Source organism: Alligator sinensis, unplaced genomic scaffold (genome assembly GCF_000455745.1).
Source record: "Alligator sinensis unplaced genomic scaffold, ASM45574v1 scaffold250_1, whole genome shotgun sequence".
Lineage (NCBI taxonomy): Eukaryota > Metazoa > Chordata > Crocodylia > Alligatoridae > Alligator > Alligator sinensis.
Genome location: NW_005841888.1, coordinates 26,527 through 34,168, shown reverse-complemented (window position 1 = coordinate 34,168; position 7,642 = coordinate 26,527). Strand labels below are relative to the sequence as shown.

At 42.7% G+C, this 7,642-nt stretch overlaps 1 long non-coding RNA gene across 1 annotated transcript in view; it reads left to right on the top strand.

The window, feature by feature from the left end:
• The first annotated feature begins 3,289 nt into the window (after positions 1–3,289).
• The window catches only part of LOC102377953, a 12,116-nt gene continuing 7,763 nt past the window's right edge, over positions 3,290–7,642 (top strand). The window contains exons 1-2 of the long non-coding RNA XR_323141.1: positions 3,290–3,383; positions 4,296–4,390. This is a non-coding gene — a long non-coding RNA (uncharacterized LOC102377953). The remainder of the gene's footprint in view (positions 3,384–4,295; positions 4,391–7,642) is intronic.

Below are 7,642 nucleotides of genomic sequence, written 5' to 3'. Positions count from 1 at the left end.
TATTGCATCCATCTGTGCTGGGATGGCAACAGGTCCCTCAAGGCTTCTATCAGCAATTGCTTTAGTCTGCTTAGGTCAGAGAAGGACGTTATGGCCATGTCCAGACAAGTGCAGGCATGTGGTTGTCCAGACATGTCTGCAGTGCCACATACCACACATTGAGGTGTTCTGTGCACCGCAAGGGAGCAGCACAGGGATATCCAAGGGTCAAAAAATGCATGCCAAAAAAACAAACAAACCCTCAAACAAAACAAAAAAAAGCAGAGCAGTACATGTGGGGGCAAAGTGTGCCACTCAAAACCAGAGCCATACTCTGGCTGGTGGCCAGGTCCAGGTGACAGGATCACCATTGCTGCAGACCCAGGAGGTCCCCAGAACCCCAGGTAAGGCTCCTGGGGCCAGGCCAGTTCTGGCCCCAGCCTCCCCTACCCCACCTGGGGTAACTTGCCACATGCCAGAGGGCGCATGACACAGGTGTTCCCCAGGGAAAACTAGAGTCAACACAAGGTGTGCCACTGCTGCTTTCCCCCAGGGAACCAAACATCCACCCTCATGTGGACATGGCCTATGGGCGCTTGCAGATGTAAAAAGAGCAAAAAAACATAACCCAACAAAAAACCCCATGCTTTACTTTAAACTCAGTGTATTCCTGCACCAAGCCCCATGCATGCCCAGAAAAGGCAGTGTATTACTTCCATCTGGCTTGCCTAATGTCTGTAAAGATTGGACACTTTAGGGGGCTTTTTTGGCACTTTTACTTAATAGCTGATTGAATCAACTTTAGCTAAAAGTCCCCAAAAGCCCTGCTGTAGCACCTGATCTTTACAGACACTGCAGAGCCAAGTTGCAGTAACACAGTGCTTTTTCCAGTAAAACATGGTAGTTTTTGTTGTTGTTGTTTTTTAAACATCTGCAAACAGCCTATGATGCCAGTTGATCACAGAGCTTTTTGATGACCTCTGCATGCTCCTTAATGCTCTTCTATTTATCTTCAGTTCCTGTGGAGAGCTCCAGGTGTTCTAGAGGCAAAAATGTGCCCAAGTCCTTTCTCTATTAAGGCAATCATTCAGAAATTGAGAACGCCTGGGAGGTCTCCTGGTAAGAAGACACCATTGTTCTCGGGTCACCTCACTGTACAGAAGTTATTTTTTTTGCCATTTAAAGCACTTTACTGACGTGACTTAACAGAAACGCACTGCTCTACAGCACTTTAAAAACGGGTGAAGTATTTTAAATTTACCCTTGGTAAATGAGGTATTATATTTAAAGCGCTGTATTTAACAGCCAATCAAGCAAGAAGAAGGATTGCACTGCTTATTTTATCATGTCACATGAAGAGTGAAGGATTTTCAGAGATCTGGTATTGTCTCATTAAGTGGCGACACATAGGGGGTGCACAGGGGTGCATGTGCACCCCCTGAGAGCACTGGTATACCCCCTGATAGCCAGTGTTCCTGGGCAGGGGGGCAGGCAAGAGCACTGGTGCCCCCCTGAGAGTGCCGGCCAGGGAGTGGGGGTGCCAGGAGAAGTGGCCCCCCCACGGCTGAATATGCTTACCCATATGTACCATTGCCACTTGCAGGTTGGGTTGGAGGGACTGGCCACAGGGGGACCTCCTCCCTTCCCAGTTGCTGACTGTCAAATGGAGGGGGGCAAGTGCTCCCCCTGACTCAGGAGGCACCAGTCGCCCATGGTCTCATTCTCTGGTCAGCAACCTGCACAGGAATGCATAGTGCCAAGGAGCCTGTGCGCTGTGAGGAGTATTGCGGGGAGGAGGGGATCTATTTTTATTCCTTCTAAGGTGGTGACAGACACAGAAAACACAGCTGCCTGGCCTAGGGACCCTGATGCAAACAACCAAGCACAGTCAATTTAACAAGCTACAAACTGTTGAAGACTAAGCACCTTGTCAAACATGCAGGAACAGAGAGCTTGCTAGTGATATGTAAATCATTGTGAAGTTTATTGTCTTGGACAATATTTCTCATTAAGTGTTTTACTTGATCCTATCTTCCCTTGCTGGGGGAAGGGAAAGAATGATTGCTGATGAATGGTTGCTGGAGTACATACATAATTTTTATAGGTTCGCCATATTTTGCCCCTGCTTCAGAATAACAGAAAAGCCCATGGCTAATTTAAACTAAAAGGACTGAAGGTCAAGCATTTGTTTAAGTGCTCTTTTGAATTAGGGGCAATATATATAACCCTGTGTTATGTTTTCTGGTAACACTCTACAAGTTGGTATAATTGGCTATAAGCAAGCTGAATTTGCATTAGATATTGGTTTCATTTTTAAAGTCTATGTTGATTTGGTTGTTGTCATAGAGCTAGCTAGCATTCACAAAGAGCAGCTACTGACTGGTTCACTTTTAATATATTTTGTCCTGTTCTGTGCTTGGGCTTTTGTTAGCACCAGTAGAGTTATAATGTCCAGACAATACAATTTCTTACTGCATATAAAGTGACTACATTAAATTCAATAAACAGGTGATTTTTAACAGCTTTATGCACAACACTGAAAACTGAGTTTTAGGTAGAAAGGGAGCTCCATGAAAACCTTCAAGATGAATCTCACATTTCTCTCTGTATTTCAGATCATTCTTAGGCATATTTGACACATCTTGCATTTGTCTGCAAAGAGGAAAAGTGTAAAAATAAAAAAGTTTAGGAAAATAACTCCATTGACTCCTGCTAGAAGGCAGCCTCATGCTGTTGTCATTAACAGCCTCTGCTGAGAAACTGGCAAATTGATAAATTAAGCTCTCCCTCTGTGACAGTCTCTAACACATTCAGGATCCAGTCCTACTTTAGTCTTCAGCAGCTGATAAATCAATTTACTACAGAAATACTTTAACCCTACTACCTGGGTACAAATTAAACGCAGAGTCCCTGTGTGTCAGTGGGTTTAGCTCAAACTCTATCTTTTGACTGATGAAAGAGGTTTAAATTTTGTATTTATGTTGCAATGCATCCCTAATTCAGATGTCTAAATTGCTTCAAGCATCTCTTCTTGAAAACCAATTAATACATATCACACCAGAACACAGTCTTTTTATTAAGGCTCAATTAAAGAAGATATAAGGAGGCCAAACTAGGTAAAGCTTTTGGTGTGTGTTACATGCAATAGATCTTGAATGAAAGATGCAAAGTATAATTCTACTTTGAATTTGTTTTTAGCCAGTAGCAATAAAAAAACCCATCTTGTAGACACCTTGTTAAGTATTAATGAGAAGTTGATAAAGTAAAAAAAAAAAAAAAAAAGAAGCTTTCCTTAAATAAGAGATGAAGTTTAGTTAAGTTCCTTATGGACCTGGGAAGCTGATATTTTTCTTCAGAATTCTTTTGTACATGCTGATAACTCACTTCACTGAATATTTTCAGAAGTTAGTAAAATATTACCTTTTGCCTTTTCAGTAGAAATAAATGAGCAGAATTTTTCTTTTCTTATATTACAAAGATTTTTTTACTTTTTGTCCTTGATAGTCATTTAGCCAATCAGTATTATAAAGCTCCAGTTATAGTTGCAGGAATATTTATGATGTATTTGTTGTTTGACAAACAGAAAAGGATATTTTGAATGAATTTGACAGCCCCTTTCATGCTCATGCAGGGGACCACTGTTTATCTTTCACTTGCTATTGTTCTCTCATATCTGTTAAGGGGACTATCTTTGTGCCATTTGTTAAAAAAATAAGTGTGCATCTTTCTAATGAGCAAGATGACTTTTTATGTCATTAGTATTGCTTAGCGGTATTATATTTGAAAATCCTATTATGATCATTAGGATGCTTTCATCTGTATTCGAAATGTGTTTTTCTATGGTAATAAATATTAAGTATTTAAAAAAAAGCCCATCATGGTACTCTAGGTTTTTGATAGAGGCAAAGGATTTTACATGGAGAAAGATTTGACTTTCTGGTGGGTACTGTTTGGAGGAAACAGTGTAGATCTTATTTAAGTAATTTTTTTTAACCTGTATATCCAAGCCAATTTTGAAGAATTAGGAATTCAAGTTGCCCCCCCCCCCCCCCCCAAATAAAAATAAAAATAAAATGTTGTGTTTTGGGGTCATTTCTAGTAATGCAGAAATAATAACTCTTCAAGTCTCCAGCTTCACTGTTACTGGTATTTTACAGTTTTATTTTAGTTGGATAGCTCATCCAGGAGTTAATCTTCCCAAGTGTGGAATACTCAGTTTCAAATCCAGCAAAACACTTAGGCATGTGCTTAGCTTGGCTCTATGTATGTGTGCATATATTTTGCTGATCTCTGTACTAAAAGTTAGGTACATACAGCTTTCAGGATCAAGTCTATTTTGCACCTTATCCTGGTTTTCAGAAGTTTGAATCTGCTTGGTATTCTGGAAGAGTACAAGGTACCCTGAGCAAGCGTGAGTATCTCTTAACAAAGTTTGTTGTTAGTATATTTCCTAGCGTTTTTTAATATGAAAGAGAAATGGTATTTTGGTGGGGAGGGAGCATTAATTATTGCTATATAGGTTTACAAAAGAAACCTTCATTTGTTACTAAATGAAGGTTAAGGTGTGTAAGTAGCTGTCAAGATCAGTTAGAGAGACCATAGGCATGATCTATGCCCCCAAACAAAATAAAATCTAACTGTGGCACCATTTAATTGTATAGTGATTACAGTAACTCTTTAAGAACAAGGGTGTAGTCAGTTCCTCTGTCCCCTTTTCTGTCCTGTGCCCCTCTCTTGCAATGCTATTTCCAGATCCATTTCTTCTCCTTGTTCTGTTAAGTCATTAGCATTTTACTAGCTTTTAGTATATAAACATATTGGGGACGGACAGAAGTGAGAATTTTTACCTGATTTAGCCACAGAAAACAATCTATAGCTGTGGTCAAACACAAGTGCTTGGCTGCAGACAGCTTAAAAAGGCTGATCAGGTGAAAATCTGAACTCTTATTTCATGAGGAGTCAGAGGAAGATATTTAGAAACACAGCATTTTCTGTAACTTCTGTCTCTGCTGTCTCCCAGCCTCAAGCTGTTTTCAGAATGGGAGAAGGGAAAGGGAGCAGAGGTAACTTGGTTTGAGGCTTTTTCAGCCCCTGCTCGAGGGTGGGCAGGTGTATTGGAACCAACAAGGTAGGGAGGCTCAGTTTACCCACCCTATCCTCCAGCCTGGGCTGAGGACCCCGAGAATGAGCTCCTTCTGTTCCCTTTCCACCCTCCCATTCTGAAATAGGGACAGGCTGGGAAAGAAGAGGAGCCATTGCTCAGAGAAACAGGCTACAGCCAGCAGCTAGATTCCGCCTCCCCGAGCCAACAGTCAACACCAGTGTTTGGGGGCAGGGGATTGTTGTAACTCTAAACATTTCCTGCAAAGGATTCTCAGTTACAGCAGGGAGCAGCACTTCTCTCTGCACCCTCGTTCCTTGGTGTCTGGTGCTTTATTCTACTGTATACATGTATCACAGGGTGTGGACATATGGATGCCTAGAGCCCCCTTTTTGTAGGATTCCCTTTTTAAGAGCAGCAGTTGGCACAATTGTTATATATGAATGAGTGGAGAATGATCAGATTTAGAACACCTGCTCCAGCTTGAACCCTCCTTCCTCTTGTGTTAAAGTTGGAGCAGGTGTTCTAAATCTGAATCGTTCTCCGCTCATTCACCTATAACAATTAGAATGTGTCAGCTGTTCCCATTTTGAAATATTCCCCTTTTTGAAAGGGCTTTAAGTGTTTTCATGTCCACACCCACACGTCACACTCTTTTTTACTTGATTATGGACTCCAAGATATACATTGAAGCAGAGCTTACACCTCACCTAGATGGCTTTCCTGTTTTGTAGTTGGTAGGGTCGGAAGGGACCTGAGCAGATCATCAAGTCCGACCCCCTGCCATGGCAGGAAAGAGTACTGGGGTCCAACCACCCTGGCTAGGTGATTATCCAGCCTCCTTTTGAAAGGACAGACTGCCCCACCTATGTCCCCTCTGCTACTTACCACCATATCTAGCCAGTTACCCATGTAAGAGTAGCATGTACCTTAATTCTGTACTTCCTGGTTTTCAGAAGTTTAAACAAGGGTTACTCTCAAGCCTGTTCCTCCAAACCCTGACTCCCATTGGGTGGGCAGAAGGGTGAAGTTAGATCAAACTAAGGCAGTAGAATCCCTCCTAGCTTCTGCCAGGGGGCAGGAAATGGGATTCATATTTTCATAACAGCCTTTAGTTGTGGCAAGAATGAACCTTTGCATCTGGTTTTCCTACATAGCTAGCTCCACAACTATTTCACTTCCTCTAACTTCCTCTTCATTAAATATGGCTGGCCATACTAGTTGTTCAAGAAATAGTTTAATGATACCAGCTTCTATAAGAGAGTGAGGAAGGGACTCAGGCCTGCCTTGAAGGCAGGGAAATTTCCAGGTCCTTTGTGTTCAACTCTACAAAGAGGAGCAGACTAAACTCTTTGTTCAGTAATGCACTCAATAGTGTTTCTCTGAAGTTGAAGTGGTTACCATGCACTAGTTTGGGTAAGCATCCAAAGCTAAGACTCCATGAAGTCCAGTCAGAGAAGTAGTTTGATTTGGCAGGTCAGAGTTTTCGCTTTTTTTTTAATTTGAACTTTTTCAAGGTTAAAAAATGCTGTTTTATTATGGGTTGCTGTATCTTGAGACCCCTTCCTCAAATGTTCTCAAACCATTGGCGATGTGTAAGGGATGCATGCAGGTGCACGTGCACCCCCTGAGATTGGCAGTGCACCCCTGAAAAAAGCACCACCAATGCTGCCGGCAGTGCCTGCGGGTGGTCACTGCTCATTACCCCTCTCCCCTTGCCACTGACACCCCCAGTGGTGTCTTTGGGCAGTCGCCGATTGTCACTGGCTGACACTGCTGGTGGCATCTGCAGGTGGTCACTGACCACCGGTTGGTGCTTGCCACTCCCCCGCCACTGCCACTGCCACCGCTGTCACTGCCTGTGGGAGCTCCCTGCTTGCTGTTGCCACACCCCTGCTGCCGCCGCCTGCAGGCGGTCACTGTGGCCCCCCAGTCTCTGGTGGCATGTGTCGTTCATGTCTCAAACGATCCTAAACCTGTGAGGTACACCCAATTTAAAAAAAATCTGAGTAAGCATGAGTATCTGTAAAAGTTAACCTGCTAACAGGAAAAGAATCAGAGAAAGGTAAAGGAGAATATCACATTGAGATATCCAATGGAATAAGAAAACTTTAAGGAAATTAATACAGCCTGAAACAATTGCTCTGATAGGTATGAATGGCTGTATTTCTGTTAGTGATTGTTCTCATTTCCCCTCCCCAGTACCGGTGCTTGAGAGACCATGATATGCATGAAGCTCCATAGTCTTAGTACTGGTTACAGCATACCCATGTTCTGGAATAGGGAAAGGGGCTAAGATTGCCCCAACAGGATGCTCCTATCCCGTTCTTAATTTCAGTATACAAGAAAGGCTCATACTGCCTTAGACAGACAAGTTCTTCCAGGGCTCAGTTCCAACAGGGGATGTGGAGAGATGCTCAGCTATACCTCAAGAAACAACTTTCCTTCAGTTCTTGACACATCCCCCTGCTTCCTCCTATACCCATCTCCCCTTTCTCCTCTTGCCCAGCTATCTATTTTCATACTGTCCCTCTTTTTGGCCCAGACTTCCCAACCTCCTCT